Below are 17,506 nucleotides of genomic sequence, written 5' to 3' on the forward strand. Positions count from 1 at the left end.
GGCGCCTCAACTGCATCAAGAACCATCAAGAACCTTTACGCCACTCTACATAACTCTCGCCTGAGCCTGACACAAGATCTGGACGAGAAGAGAACACCAAGATCATCAACAGAAAACAAGACCCTCACCGTCTCTTGTTCCTAAAGGCAATCTACATCACAAAACAACCCACAATAAACACACAAGTCGAACATTTTCATATCCTACCATCCTCAAAACGCCACATAAGCCTAACCAACGCAGCAGCCAATGAGATCAGCTTAGCCGATCAGCGCCGCCCACCTGTCTCCACCCGATTCACCAGAATATATGGTACTGACGTATTACGCGACCGATGATGTTAATACGAAATGCTGAGATTCAGACGTCCTCAGACAAGCGATAGATTCCCCTTCCAGCATGGAATGCTCTTTACTCCCAGCATCAGGTTGACTGTTAAACATTTCCTCAATTCATTCAAACAGAAAAATAGCGGCACACGGCATCGGAAATTGTGTATCTAATTGGATTGGAACGTGGCTCACTGACAGAATCAGAGGGTATGCATCAACGGAGTTACATCGGACTGGGGCAATGTAACCAGTGGTGTTCCTCAGTGGTCAGTCTTGGGACCGCTTTTGTTCGTTATATATATATTATCGATTTAGATATGGGAATAACTAGTGACTTAAGTAAATTTACCGATGATACTAAAATAGGGGCCGTATTTGACTCATGAATATTCACTGAATTTGCCGAGGGACTTAAATACATTATCATCAGAATGGGCGGCTACATGGAATATGGGATTCATCATAGATGTGCAACACTTAGTGTGGATAAAGACAGGAACACTGATTACAAATTGGACAATATTACTATTGGTAAAACAGAATGTCAAAGAGATTTAGGGGTACTGGTGAGCAGGGATCTTAAGCCGCGGCAACAATATATTAAAGTGTGTAATAAAGCTAATCGGATGTTAGGATTCATTAATAGGACTATCAACAATAAAACTCCTGGACTATTATTGCAAATTTATCTTGCGTTGGTGAGACCACATTTGGATTATGCGGTACAGTTTTGGGCTCCATACTATGCAGCTGATATAGATTGTTTAAAGAGTACTAAGACAAAAATGATCCCAGGAATTAGAAACCTGACTTATGAAGAAAGGTTAACAAGACTGAATTTACACTCAAGAGGAGAAGGGCTAGATGGGATATGATTCAAGTTTTTAAATGGATGAAGGGCATTGATAAAGGTAACATATAGTTCTTAGAATGGCGCCATCGGATAGGACAAGAAACAATGGATTCAAATTAGAAAAATGAAATAGATTCAAGTCGTATGTAGGTAAATATTGGTTCAGGAATAGGGTAGTAGATGTATGGAAAAAGTTGCCAAGTACAGTAGTGGAAGCTACGTGGGTCTTTGAGTAGAATTAAACGAAGGTTGGATGCGTTTATTGGTTGAGGCGGTCGGTTGTAGGGTGGACAGACTCAAGACCCCTGCCTAGCATGGGCCAATAGGCCTCTTGCAGTGTCCTCACTTCTTATGTCGTTATGTTATTACAATACTTTTCTTCTTCCTCTTCCTCGTGGCAATGTGGGGGTGGGTGTGTGTGAATAAGCTTCTCACGGACGCCTATATTTCCAGTCACATTAACGGTGGCGCTTGCGTCAAACATGCTACACCACTCTACAATGGATCTTAAGCCAGTAGATCAAAGGGCGGCGACTTCCATACCTCTGTACTTTGTTGTGCATGACGACTGATGAGGAGATTTTACGTCCCTGCTTCAAGGATCATAGGGTCTATTCACAGTGTTTACTTATGTCTCGTCGACACCTAGGTAGTAGGCGTCTAAGTCGGTGGCACACTCGCGTCTGGGTCAAGATGCAGTGACAGGCCATCAGGCTTTAAGTGTTTACATACTCTACTTCAGGGAACAAGGGGAGTAAAAGTAGTGTGCCTGTATATAGAGTTTATGTGCACAGACATTAACTATAACTTATGCAGCATACCAATGTTTCACTAACAACTCTGTATATATAAGTTTACCTAAGATACACAAAATTCCAATGGCTGTAAAATCTCTCTCATTTTGCCTTTGTCCAGGATAAGCATAAAGACAACACACTACAACACATTCCTTACTCTCGGTAACCCGTCTGTCAAAAATCGGGTCACACCCGAACATGTCTTCCCACCGCAAACCACTCCTATCAATCTGCATAACATTGTAGCTTCATTAACTCCATTTCAAATTTTCATGAAATCGTTCATATACAATTTGCCTCTGAATTATCACTTATACACATCCTCAACCCATGCTTATCATGACACTGGTAGATTTCTTTTCTCTAGCAACAAAACAACCCAGTCTTTACAGCCCAACTTTTCCTCCCTGATTAGAACTTGACCATCTTATTGGCTGACTTTTGACCCCTTATCAACCCCTTAACCCTTTACTCCAGTGCTTTCCTCTGTTTACCGTTTCACCTCACTTTCAGGCTACTCCCTCTGTTGCTTAACCTCTAAAAGTTTTTGCCAGACCTCCAGCACTTGCTCCCTGGTTTCTGAGCTCTAAAGGTACACCTGCATTTTATAGTGCTGGACCATTTCGAAATAGTCAGCTTTCCGCGTGTACCAATAGACCTCCACATATGTGTATTGTCAAACATTGTGTCATTGTTCATTATAAAGACCGCTGTTTTCAACAAATTGGAACTCCATATATCTGTCAGCGTTACGTGGCATCTGATGTTTAACCGCGTTGGTTCACAGTTTGATGTTCGTACATCAAATTCATTCCTGTCATCAGGAGACAGTGGCACTGTACACAGACCGAGTATATGATGGGACAGACAACCAAAGTAGAGACTTAACTCGGTTTCCTGTTACTTTATAGGAGAGAACGTGAGCGATTCCTCTGGGCAAGGTCAGTTAACTCGTCTCATACATTGCACCATTCCTATCCAACTATCACTTCAGTTCTCTACTTAAGCTGCACATAACTCTAGCTCTTGTTCTTGATGTGTCAACAATGTTTCGTTCCTGTACTTCTCACTGAATCTCATGTCATTGGTTATCCGACCTAACTCTTCCCGGAGCAGCATCTGCCCCTAGCTACTCGCTACACACGACCCGCTGATTTACACACTGCAGGTCCTGTAATGCCGCCGGCAAAGACGGGGTCGGATTGGTATCAACCTAATTTATACCGGTTGTTAGTTCATTATCTCGATGCCAGTAAGGTGAGTGCTTCTGTGCTGCCTCGAGCAATGTCCTCTGTTTTACTGATGTCTTTTTGTCAATTTCTTTCAACATAAAACTTGGTCTACTGTTGACTGAGATGAAGTGCAACCTGGGAGACTCATGCTAAATGAAAATCGTGCAATTCACACTGAAATTACGAATTTTCTATTGGGATTTCTCATATACTTTCAGTCGATAGTTTAACTAAAGGGTACGTTGTACGTGGGACGTTGTACGTGGGACGTTGTACGTGGGACGTCTCTCAAGTAGAAACATTCTCAAGAGAGAAAGGGACTGATGAGCACAAGGATTGTTAGATGAAATAATCTAACACATAATGATAAATAGTACCAGAGATACCCCCCCCCAAGTTCTTCTTGCCCCATTTCTCATAGTATTTCCTGAACTAGTCATTCACATTAGACGAAGGTTACAATGTGATGGGTATTTATGAATCTTGATTAGACCTCAAAATCAGAACATTTCTTGCTAAATAAGCAATTTCAGGGAAGACAACGTCTACCTAAAAGTGACAAAGAGAACAAAAATGGCGGTCGTGTCTTACCCTTCGTGAAAGCTATTCTTAATCCGGTACTGCGAGGTGATGTACGTACTGCGAGGTCATGTACGTACTGCGAGGTCATGTACGTACTGCGAGATGATGTATGTACTTCGAGGTGATGTACGTACTGCGAGGTCATGTACGTACTGCGAGATGATGTATGTACTGCGAGGTGATGTACGTACTGCGAGGTCATGTACGTACTGCGAGGTGATGTACGTACTGCGAGGTCATGTACGTACCGCGAGGTGATGTACGTACTGCGAGGTGATGTACGTACCGCGAGGTGATGTACGTACTGAGAGGTGATGTACGTACTGCGAGGTGATATACGTACTGCGACGTGATGTACGTACTGCGAGGCGATGTACGTACTGCGAGGTGATGTACGTACTGCGAGGTGATGTACGTACTGCGAGGTGTTGTACGTACTGTGAGGCGATATACGTACTGCGAGGTGACGTACGTACTGCGAGGTCATGTACGTACTGCGAGGTCATGTACGTACTGCAAGGTAATGTACGTACCGCGAGGTGATGTACGTATTGCGAGGTGATGTGCGTACTGCGAGGTCATGTACGAACTGCGAGATCATGTACGTATTAATATATCGCACTGACAAAGTTATGACAATGTAAACATTTTTCACCTATTTTCTCTTCAACATAACCGTTTCATTGAATTCACTGGTATGTACCCGCGTAGCTCAGCTAAACAAAACAGATATATAAAATGTAGCTGAATCCCTGATAAATCAATCAACCACATTAGGAATATCATGTATAGCAAAATCGCTAATAATGTTAATAAATAACGGAAGAAAGTACATATATCAACGGATCATTTACCTTACTTTCGTTCAAATGAACTGTCCAATATAAGAATGACACAAAACCCTCCAGGTAAGAATTAGGCCATATATAAACTCTTCGCCTGATAATAGCGAAAATGATGATAATGATAAAGATTGCACTATGTTACCAAATAAAACAGTACAGATATCTGGGGAATGAAGTGGCTGTTAGCATCTTGATATTAGTGATAAGAAATACGATATTTTGATATTTCAGCCACCTTTTCAAGTCATTAAGGAGCTATATAAAAAGGTAGTAACTAACTCAGGAACTTTAATGGCTTGTTTAATCTCTTACGCTATCACTGTCAGCAGTACAAGTAAGAAAATCACATTTTGTACAGACGGTCACATGATATAAACAATAACGTGGTATAGCCAGTCATGCTGGGGGCCACTGTGGTACTGGTCAGACGTCAATATCTCAGCAATAATACTGTTATGGTTGGCACTCCTCCAAGACCAAATATAGACAACTTTACTGTCAGTAGAGCGGCAGGTGTAACTGAGAGACTGAGATGCCTGTACATAGATACATCGGCTCTATACCTATAGCTCAACTTCAGTTGAGACAGAGGCTCATACCACCGAGACGGCAGCCACCTTAACAAATAGGCTCACAACTCTAAGCTGTGCCAATCAAAGATTAAATTGCGTCACAGGTATGAGGTACAGATTGTGATGAGGCTCAGTAGTGGTGGGATTGTGGGCCACATGGCACACGGTAGAGGTCAGGTGAGGTGGGATTGTGGGCCACATGGTACACACAGTAGAGGTCAGGTGAGGTGGGATTGTGGGCCACATGGTACACACAGTAGAGTTCAGGTCAAGTCATATTTCATTTCATGCCAGGGATTCCCCTCGACTCCCATTCCCTCGCCAACGGACAGTGACGACAGGGGTTGGGTCACGGGGTACGACGCACCTCGTCCGACACATAACCAAACCGTACAACCAGTCTCGTACAGAAATCACTCGAACAAGTTACATGGACTTTATATGCATTTAGATCCATCCGAAACAAAATAGCTTAATGGCATTGCTTGGTAGACATTGAACATGTTTATATCATTAACAGAAACATTTCTGGACACGAAACAAGACACGATCTGATGAGCAAGTACAATGTGCCAGACCACAAACCATTTGTAATTATAGGGACGGTCGAGAAGACGGAAAATGCACTGTTTGTAAAACCTAACTTGAACCCCCATCCAAACTCAAACCTAACTTGAACCCCCATCCAAACTCAAACCTAACTTGAACCCCCATCCAAACTCAAACCTAACTTGAACCCCCATCCAAACTCAAACCTAACTTGAACCCCCATCCAAACTCAAACCTAACTTGAACCCCCATCCAAACTCAAACCTAACTTGAACCCCCATCCAAACTCAAACCTAATTTGAACCCCTCTCCAAACTCAAACCTAACTTGAACCCCCATCCAAACTCAAACCTAACTTGAACCCCCATCCAAACTCAAACCTAACTTGAACCCCCATCCAAACTCAAACCTAATTTGAACCCCTCTCCAAACTCAAACCTAACTTGAACCCCCATCCAAACTCACGCTGCAACATCTGCTACTTTTGGACACTTATATGTTTACACAAAATTATTCAAAATTGACATAAACGTCGTATCTAGACGACCTAGTCAATCAACAGATATTAGTACTGTCATGTGCGAGAGTTTACAACAAACAATACAGGATAAAGACTCGATCATTCTGGGGGATATTAATCCCCAAGAAATCAACTGGTGAACTAGCTCAGTTGTAGAAAGTGAATCTGCTAGACTTATCAAATTTTGAAAACAATTTTCTCTATCAAACAGTCAACGAGCCGACCAGGGGATCTAATATATTGGATTTAGTTGTTGCATCTCGGGAGTTCTTAGTGACGACTACCGTGCTGGAGAACATTTAGGAACTTGTCACTATAACATGGCTATCTTCCACATACTATCAAAACCGACTGCCCTAAAACCAGTATCATTACCCTAACTTTAAAAGGGCGGATTTTAATGGGGTGCGCATTAAGGAGTTTCGCCCTTTTTGGCTCATGCCCAGGGGAATTATTGGCCAGTTTTAAGCGTCAGTTTATGCACCATCAAGTCACCTTCATTCCCATGCAAGATATAGACAATCAAACCAGTAACCTGTGTGGTACTCCTAAGATAGTGCAAGAGTTATACGCCGCAGACATCAACTTTATAAGAAATCAGACAGTGACCCAAATATTGCAGCGCAATATAACACAATCATAAGACAAGGTCAAGTTCGAAAGAAAAAAGCCAAGAGACAATATGTGAGTATTGTAAGAGATAGCAACAGAGACTGTAAAAGATTTTATAGATTCTTTTTTTTTTTTTATACTTTGTCGCTGTCTCCCGCGTTTGCGAGGTAGCGCAAGGAAACAGACGAAAGAAATGGCCCAACCCCCCCCCCATACACATGTATATACATACGTCCACACACGCAAATATACATACCTACACAGCTTTCCATGGTTTACCCCAGACGCTTCACATGCCTTGATTCAATCCACTGACAGCACGTCAACCCCGGTATACCACATCGCTCCAATTCACTCTATTCCTTGCCCTCCTTTCACCCTCCTGCATGTTCAGGCCCCGATCACACAAAATCTTTTTCACTCCATCTTTCCACCTCCAATTTGGTCTCCCTCTTCTCCTCGTTCCCTCCACCTCCGACACATATATCCTCTTGGTCAATCTTTCCTCACTCATTCTCTCCATGTGCCCAAACTACTTCAAAACACCCTCTTCTGCTCTCTCAACCACGCTCTTTTTATTTCCACACATCTCTCTTACCCTTACGTTACTCACTCGATCAAACCACCTCACACCACACATTGTCCTCAAACATCTCATTTCCAGCACATCCATCCTCCTGCGCACAACTCTATCCATAGCCCACGCCTCGCAACCATACAACATTGTTGGAACCACTATTCCTTCAAACATACCCATTTTTGCTTTCCGAGATAATGTTCTCGATTTCCACACATTCTTCAAGGCCCCCAGAATTTTCGCCCCCTCCCCCACCCTATGATCCACTTCCGCTTCCATGGTTCCATCCGCTGCCAGATCCACTCCCAGATATCTAAAACACTTCACTTCCTCCAGTTTTTCTCCATTCAAACTCACCTCCCAATTGACTTGACCCTCAACCCTACTGTACCTAATAACCTTGCTCTTATTCACATTTACTCTTAACTTTCTTCTTCCACACACTTTACCAAACTCAGTCACCAGCTTCTGCAGTTTCTCACATGAATCAGCCACCAGCGCTGTATCATCAGCGAACAACAACTGACTCACTTCCCAAGCTCTCTCATCCCCAACAGACTTCATACTTGCCCCTCTTTCCAAAACTCTTGCATTTACCTCCCTAACAACCCCATCCATAAACAAATTAAACAACCATGGAGACATCACACACCCCTGCCGCAAACCTACATTCACTGAGAACCAATCACTTTCCTCTCTTCCTACACGTACACATGCCTTACATCCTCGATAAAAACTTTTCACTGCTTCTAACAACTTTCCTCCCACACCATATATTCTTAATACCTTCCACAGAGCATCTCTATCAACTCTATCATATGCCTTCTCCAGATCCATAAATGCTACATACAAATCCATTTGCTTTTCTAAGTATTTCTCACATACATTCTTCAAAGCAAACACCTGATCCACACATCCTCTACCACTTCTGAAACCACACTGCTCTTCCCCAATCTGATGCTCTGTACATGCCTTCACCCTCTCAATCAATACCCTCCCATATAATTTACCAGGAATACTCAACAAACTTATACCTCTGTAATTTGAGCACTCACCCTTATCCCCTTTGCCTTTGTACAATGGCACTATGCACGCATTCCGCCAATCCTCAGGCACCTCACCATGAGTCATACATACATTAAATAACCTTACCAACCAGTAAACAATACAGTCACCCCCTTTTTTAATAAATTCCACTGCAATACCATCCAAACCTGCTGCCTTGCCGGCTTTCATCTTCCGCAAAGCTTTCACTACCTCTTCTCTGTTTACCAAATCATTTTCCCTAACCCTCTCACTTTGCACACCACCTCGACCAAAACACCCTATATCTGCCACTCTATCATCAAACACATTCAACAAACCTTCAAAATACTCACTCCATCTCCTTCTCACATCACCACTACTTGTTATCACCTCCCCATTTGCGCCCTTCACTGAAGTTCCCATTTGCTCCCTTGTCTTACGCACTTTATTTACCTCCTTCCAGAACATCTTTTTATTCTCCCTAAAATTTAATGATACTCTCTCACCCCAACTCTCATTTGCCCTTTTTTTCACCTCTTGCATCTTTCTCTTGACCTCCTGTCTCTTTCTTTTATACATCTCCCACTCAATTGCATTTTTTCCCTGCAAAAATCGTCCAAATGCCTCTCTCTTCTCTTTCACTAATACTCTTACTTCTTCATCCCACCACTCACTACCCTTTCTAATCAACCCACCTCCCACTCTTCTCATGCCACAAGCATCTTTTGCGCAATCCATCACTGATTCCCTAAATACATCCCATTCCTCCCCCACTCCCCTTACTTCCATTGTTCTCACCTTTTTCCATTCTGTACTCAGTCTCTCCTGGTACTTTTATAGATTTTATAGATGTATCAATAATAAGAAAGATATAAGGAGTGGAATAGGACCCTTAGTAAACAAGGATGGGAAACCTATTTCGGATGATAAAAGCATAGTAGCAACCCTGAACAAGTATTTTTAACTGTTTTTATACTAAAAAGCAACGACACGAATTATGAGAAAGTGATAAGTAGCACTCACACGATGCAAAAATTTTCCGTCACAGTTAAAGAAGTACTAACACATAAGTTGAAGCCCAATTAATCCCTAGATCCTGGTCGTTTCTATCCACGAGTGATTAAAACCATCAAACACGAAATTGCCGGACCATTAACCCATCAGTTCAACAAAATTCCTCAGGATGGAATTGTCCCGCAGAACTGAAGACTAGCAAACGTCACTCCCAGACCCAAAAACAAAAGCAGCGAATTGCCTGGTGATGACTATCCTATTAGCTTCACACCAAATATATGTAAACTTCTAGAGTCGATTATTTGAGATGAAGACGTAGCCTATCTGGAACAACACAGCCTGATTAATATAATACAGAGCATGGCTTTACAAGAGGTAGATCATGCCCTACGAACCTCCTTGAATTTCATCATAGACTATATACCACGACAAGACAAAAGCAATTGATAATATGTTTCTGGACTTCCAGAAAAATTTAAGAAAGTATCCCACGATAAATTCATGCACAAGTCCTGGCTTGGTGATGACTGGCTGCGTAGGAAATTGGATAGAAGCCTGGTGTCGTGACAGGAGGCAGAAAGACGTAATCAATGGTGAATTATCAATGTGGTCACCCGTTGCTAGTGATGTTCCCCAGCGATCCGTACTTGGGTCTATACTTTTCATCACATGTATTAACGATATTGACGTAGGGCTAAATAACCCAGTGTCCTAATTTGCAAATGAAGCAAAGATCGGCAATGGCATATTAAATGAAGAAGATATGCTAAGATTATAAGAAAATCTAAATAAAATCGTTGAATGGTATAGTAAATAGCAAATGCTATTTAATGTCAACAAACGTCTGTTGCTACGAACAGGAAACTTAAACAAAAATCTTTATTATGAACAGGTGGGCCACAAGATAAAGAACACCCCTAGTGTGAAGGATCTCCAATAACTTTACATTCTCCCAGCATTACTGACGACAGAAAATTGATTAAAACTTAGATGTAACCAAGTTAATCTGGACTGTACGAAATATTTCTTCACCACCGACATTATTGATGCGTAAAATAAGCCTCCATGAAATGTTTGTTCAAAGCAACCCCTTAATTTCTTCAAAATTAGGCTTGATCATCACTTGTTACTCTCCGGTATTGAATAACATTTAATCAGTCGTTATAACGCGGTGGCATATCATTTTACCTTCTCAACCATTGATCTCTCCCTGACCAGGCTACGGTAACATATCAACACTGATTAATCCATGTCACCTGCTTTGAGAGAGCAAATAAGAACTATTGTATCATTCTTCAACATCAAGAATAATATATGCATGGTGAGTCGAGAGGCTGGAGCTCAAGTTTAATCTTAGTATTGCCTTTATAACAAAAAAGTGAAGAGACGCATGTTTTGGTGACGGTATGCATGACATATGCTCATTCAACTTGATGACTTTCCGATAAAAATTTCCTTCAGACTTAATAATTTGTGCTACCTGTTTTCCGTCTGGCGTGTACGGAGGAAGTGGAGGGTGGGGAGAGAGCCTTTGCTTTGTTATCTTTTCTTCCACTGTTTTCAAGGGGGATGCCTTTGTCTTTTTTTTAGCGTTAAGGACAGACCACCTCGCTTGGACCTTAGGTTCTGTGTGGTCTGTGCATCTATATAACTCTATGCAACTCTCTCTCTCTCTCTCTCTCTCTCTCTCTCTCTCTCTCTCTCTCTCTCTCTCTCTCTCTCTCTCTCTCTCTCTCTCTCTCTCTCTCTCTCTCTCTCTCTAAGCATCTTTCCTCAGGGAAAGAAAAAATACTCATAAGAAGAGAGAGAAGCACTGATGACGTGACTCCATTACCGGCAGACAAAAAGTTGCGGTTCTGTTCGACAATTCCGTGATTGTCTGCGAGTCTGGCAGGAATTCAAATGGTTGGACAACCACGCTCGTCACCACCAGCCTCCCAGCCTGGGGCATGGCTTGGGAGGCTGGGAGGAGGTCGGCACGGTGTGGGGAAGGAGAACGTTGTGTTGTGGGGTTGGAGGAAGGGAGGGGGGGGGTCCCAATTTATGGAATATTAGAGGAGGCACAAGAAGCAAGAAAGATAGAATGAACAAAATTGATGATTTGCACACTACTTGGGCTAACAAAACTATTCAATCGTACAATTGGTGGTTAATGGGCGTTAAGGAACAAGACAACATGAACAGGAGTTGCGAGATAAAAACGCGGTTTGCAATGCATCGAAATCGCTGCGTCCTTAATAACAGGATGTCTGGGACTCCTCCACACGTGACGCTGACTACTAGTCTGTGGACAACAGCAAAAACACTACAGTGATCCTTCACTTCTGCTGGGACGCATCAAGGCCGCCAGAGACACAGCTCACCTTCCATTTGTTTCTTGAAGTAAACAAATGAAGTATTCGAATTATCGGCACCGTCGACACAGATCAGGCGATAGGAAGCTTATGTGTCGTTGCATCATCACGTGCTACAGTGGCGCACTGGAGGTTTGTGCTGGTGTCATTGTGAGGGCAAGGATGGCAATGTCATGGGCTTATGATTTCTTTTTAGAGGACTTGGCGGAGATCTGACAAGTCTTAGGGAAGTATAAGAAGGTGTGAGGCTGTGTAGTAGGGAGTTGTGGCATTCTTGTGGGTTATAGTAACGTTGTGAGGGATTTTGATGTTAAGACATTGCTAGAGATACTAGTATTGATAGTACTGATAAGGATGATCTCATGTTATTAATGTATATGGTAACGCTGGAAGTCTTCTGATGCTGTTGATGAAAGTGAAACGGTTTATTTGTGGCAACACAACATATGGTAGAACTATGGCGTGTTGTGCCGTGATTGTGGTGGTGGCTCTGCTGTTAACGCCACGGAACAAGGTAGACCAATCACAGGTCAAGTTACGTAACATTATCATAGATCATATGATATCTAAATGTACTGATGATATGTAACGAGATGAAATGGTACTATGATAGAAAGTTGTGGCACAGAGAGTCAATGGAACTAATTAGGGTGACACTGAACTATGCGTTATGATAACACTGCCAGACGTCATTCTGTCTGTGCAACAGATGGTGGTGGTATGGCTGTGCAGCTGGTGGTAATGGTTCAAATTGCTGTGGCAGCATAGTTAGTAATGGTGGCACTGTTGGGGGGTCAGAGTCAGGTGTTACTGTGAGGGGTCATGGTAGACCTGCACGCGCCTGTGGTATCACTGTGAAGGGCTGTGCTTCTGTTGCTCTCATTTATGGTGGTATTGTGGACGGTCGTGGTGAATCTCATTACGAAACAAAATAGGGTACCATCTCAAATAGGGTACCATCTCAAATAGGGTACCATCTCAAATAGGGTACCATCTCAAATAGGGTACCATCTCAAATAGGGTACCATCTCAAATAGGGAACCATCTCAAATAGGGTACCATCTCATATAGGGTACCATCTCAAATAGGGAACCATCTCAAATAGGGGACCATCTCAAATAGGGTACCATCTCAAATAGGGAACCATCTCAAATAGGGTACCATCTCAAATAGGGAACCATCTCAAATAGGGTACCATCTCATATAGGGTACCATCTCAAATAGGGAACCATCTCAAATAGGGGACCATCTCAAATAGGGTACCATCTCAAATAGGGAACCATCTCAAATAGGGTACCATCTCAAATTAAAAGTCGACTTACCTTCTGGGCACGTGTTGCTGACGTCACAGTAACAAGTTTCTTAGAAAGTCATTCGCACTGACACAGAGGAAATGTCACTCAACCTTGAGAGTGGAACGTTCGCTGATATCATAAGTCAAGCAATGTTTCACCGAATTTAGATTTTTTTCCCCAATTCTCTCAGCGCGGTACATTACTCCAGCTTCTCATTTGCCGGTTCTGCTGCCATTTTAATGAATCATCCCAGAACAATATCGGGTGAGCACAAATAATTAGATCTTTCATTATTAGGGACGGTTATTATTTCATCAATCATCATAACCCAGAAATGACTGTGTCCTTGGTGAACAAAGGTCAAGTATCTCTTAAACAAATCAGATACCAATTTTCCTGTGGAACTGAGTAAGAAGGCATGATGACGGTAAGGTGGTACAATAGCTGACAGTCTATTTCATATGATTGATGCTAATGATAACATATTCACGTCCTTGGCTGTTTAATATCTTAAAATAGCTAATACTCAGAATGGTGTCAGTAAGATGAGAGGTGTTCGCGCAGCGTTATTAATATAGACTGATCATTGCGTGTTGGGTCAGGCTCATAAATAAGACCACAAGGCAGGTACATGGTAGCTCGCCCCAGGGAGGAGTGCCTGCCCGGCTCCGTAACAGCTGTTGCTTGGTCTGCCTCTTCGTCTGGGAAATTTTAATTTGAGATATCTGGTTTCTTACTATATATACGGCTACTTATAAAGGACACAGAGAAATGTAATTGTTGGCGTGGTTATGAAGGCAGAATCCGTATATCTTCATATTTTTTGTATCATATCTAGATACAAAGTTTCTAACTGAAACGCACAAACAGGAGTCCTTTATTATTATGGTATAAAGATGATGTCACTAAGGTATTCTAGATAATGAGCCTTGTTTACAGATGAATGATGACCCCCCCCCCCCCCCCACACACACACACACACACACACACACACACACACACACACGCACCACCTACCAAGAGGCCCTCAACTCGCTGAACCTGTCCACCATCTTCGACCAACACCGGCAGCTCACACGGCAGTTTGGCAATAAACTGCTGACACCTGCCCGTTACAGAGACAACCTCCTCCTCCTCCTCCTCCTCCGATACATCTCTACCACGGACCACTGTTCCTCACCACAATCGACTTGTTGCAATCAGAGCTGAGCTCGTACAGACAGATATAAGAACAGTGCTATACCCACCATTGTGAACTTCATAAACCTAACCATGAACAGGGGCATTGCTATGCAAGTGACCAGCAGCACAATGTTCTGTTAGTTTGGTCATGTAGTACGTCAAGTACTGTATTACCGTAATTATTGTTCATAATGTTAGTTAGGTCATATTGTACGTAAAGTACTGTATTACCGTAACTATTCATCATAATGTTACTTAGGTCATGTAGTACGTCAAGTACTGTATTACGGTAACTATTGTTCATAATGTTAGTTAGGTCATGTAGGCCGTCTAGTACTGTATTACCATAACTATAGATCATAATGTTACTTAGGTCATGTAGTACGTCAAGTACTGTATTACCGTAACTATTGTTCATAATGTTAGTAAAGTCATGTTGTACGTCAAGTACTGTATTATCGTAGCTATTGGTCATAATGTCAAATCCAGTTCATAATGTAGGAATCATATCATTTACTCTGTAAACATCCCTGTATATCTAACCACCTTGCTTATCTAGATGCTCCTAACCCATGTGCCGTATATCCCACCACCTTGCCTATTTAGATGCACCTCACACATGAGCTATATATCCCATCACTTTGCCTATCTAGATGCGCCTCACCCATGTACTGTATATCCCACCACCTTTCCTATCTAGATGCACCTCACACATGAGCTATATATCCCACCACTTTGCCTATCTAGATGCGCCACACCCATGTACTGTATATCCCACCACCTTTCCTATCTAGATGCACCTCACACATGAGCTATATATCCCACCACCTTTCCTATCTAGATGCACCTCACACATGAGCTATATATCCCACCACTTTGCCTATCTAGATGCGCCTCACCCATGTACTGTATATCCCACCACCTTTCCTATCTAGATCGTAGCTATTGGTCATAATGTCAAATCCAGTTCATAATGTAGGAATCATATCATTTACTCTGTAAACATCCCTGTATATCTAACCACCTTGCTTATATAGATGCTCCTAACCCATGTGCCGTATATCCCACCACCTTGCCTATTTAGATGCACCTCACACATGAGCTATATATCCCACCACTTTGCCTATCTAGATGCGCCTCACCCATGTACTGTATATCCCACAACCTTTCCTATCTAGATGCACCTCACACATGAGCTATATATCCCACCACCTTTCCTATCTAGATGCACCTCACCCATGTGCTGTGTATCCCACCACCTTGCTCATCTAGATGCACCTCACACATGTGCTGATCCAAAGTGTGGAAATATCCAACTGACCCAATTCTTAAGCTCCTGTATATTTAGTTAACGAGTAACTATCATAACCTTCCAGTTCTGTAATATGTGTAACACCTAAACTGTGTATTTTCAGCTGATGGCTGCCTACATACAATAAACTGATATTCATTGGTCTTATATCTATTATTTATCTATCTACACACACACACACACACACACACACACACACACACAGTATTCTGTGCATTAGAGGGAATTTTTTATGTTGGATTAGACGGTACAGGAAACCGAGTGCCCTAATCAAAGCCATCTCATAGACTTTGTTCATCTATCTATCTATTCATATATATATATATATATATATATATATATATATATATATATATATATACTTTTTTTTTTTTTTTTTGCTTTGTCGCTGTCTCCCGCGTTTGCGAGGTAGCGCAAGGAGACAGACGAAAGAAATGGCCCAACCCACCCCCATACACATGTATATACATACGTCCACACACGCAAATATACATACCTACACAGCTTTCCATGGTTTACCCCAGACGCTTCACATGCCTTGATTCAATCCACTGACAGCACGTCAACCCCGGTATACAACATCGCTCCAATTTACTCTATTCCTTGCCCTCCTTTCACCCTCCTGCATGTTCAGGCCCCGATAACACAAAATCTTTTTCACTCCATCTTTCCACCTCCAATTTGGTCTCCCTCTTCTCCTCGTTCCCTCCACCTCCGACACATATATTCTCTTGGTCAATCTTTCCTCACTCATTCTCTCCATGTGCCCGAACCATTTCAAAACACCCTCTTCTGCTCTCTCAACCACGCTCTTTTTATTTCCACACATCTCTCTTACCCTTACGTTACTTACTCGATCAAACCACCTCACACCACATGTTGTCCTCAAACATCTCATTTCCAGCACATCCATCCTCCTGCGCACAACTCTATCCATAGCCCACGTCTCGCAACCATACAACATTGTTGGAACCACTATTCCTTCAAACATACCCATTTTTGCTTTTCGAGATAATGTTCTCGACTTCCACACATTCTTCAGGGTTCCCAGGATTTTCGCCCACTCCCCCACCCTATGATCCACTTCCGCTTCCATGGTTCCATCCGCTGCCAGATCCACTCCCAGATATCTAAAACACTTTACTTCCTCCAGTTTTTCTCCATTCAAACTCACCTCCCAATTGACTTGACCCTCAACCCTACTGTACCTAATAACCTTGCTCTTATTCACATTTACTCTTAACTTTCTTCTTTCACACACTTTACCAAACTCAGTCACCAGCTTCTGCAGTTTCTCACATGAATCAGCCACCAGCGCTGTATCATCAGCGAACAACAACTGACTCACTTCCCAAGCTCTCTCATACCCAACAGACTTCATACTTGCCCCTCTTTCCAAAACTCTTGCATTCACCTCCCTAACAACCCCATCCATAAACAAATTAAACAACCATGGAAACATCACACACCCCTGCCGCAAACCTACATTCACTGAGACCAATCACTTTCCTCTCTTCCTACACGTACACATGCCTTACATCCTCGATAAAAACTTTTCACTGCTTCTAACAACTTGCCTCCCACACCATATATTCTTAATACCTTCCACAGAGCATCTCTATCAACTCTATCATATGCCTTCTCCAGATCCATAAATGCTACATACAAATCCATTTGCTTTTCTAAGTATTTCTCACATACATTCTTCAAAGCAAACACCTGATCCACACATCCTCTACCACTTCTGAAACCACACTGCTCTTCCCCAATCTGATGCTCTGTATATGCCTTCACCCTCTCAATCAATATCCTCCCATATAATTTACCAGGAATACTCAACAAACTTATACCT

General features: G+C 42.3%; 1 protein-coding gene across 1 annotated transcript in view; it reads right to left on the minus strand.

Moving 5' to 3' along the window:
• Nucleotides 1-17,506, minus strand: part of LOC139763651 (calpain-9-like) — a 299,394-nt gene that overhangs the window by 239,098 nt on the left and 42,790 nt on the right. The window lies entirely within an intron of this gene.

This window comes from Panulirus ornatus, chromosome 1 (genome assembly GCF_036320965.1).
Source record: "Panulirus ornatus isolate Po-2019 chromosome 1, ASM3632096v1, whole genome shotgun sequence".
NCBI lineage: Eukaryota > Metazoa > Arthropoda > Malacostraca > Decapoda > Palinuridae > Panulirus > Panulirus ornatus.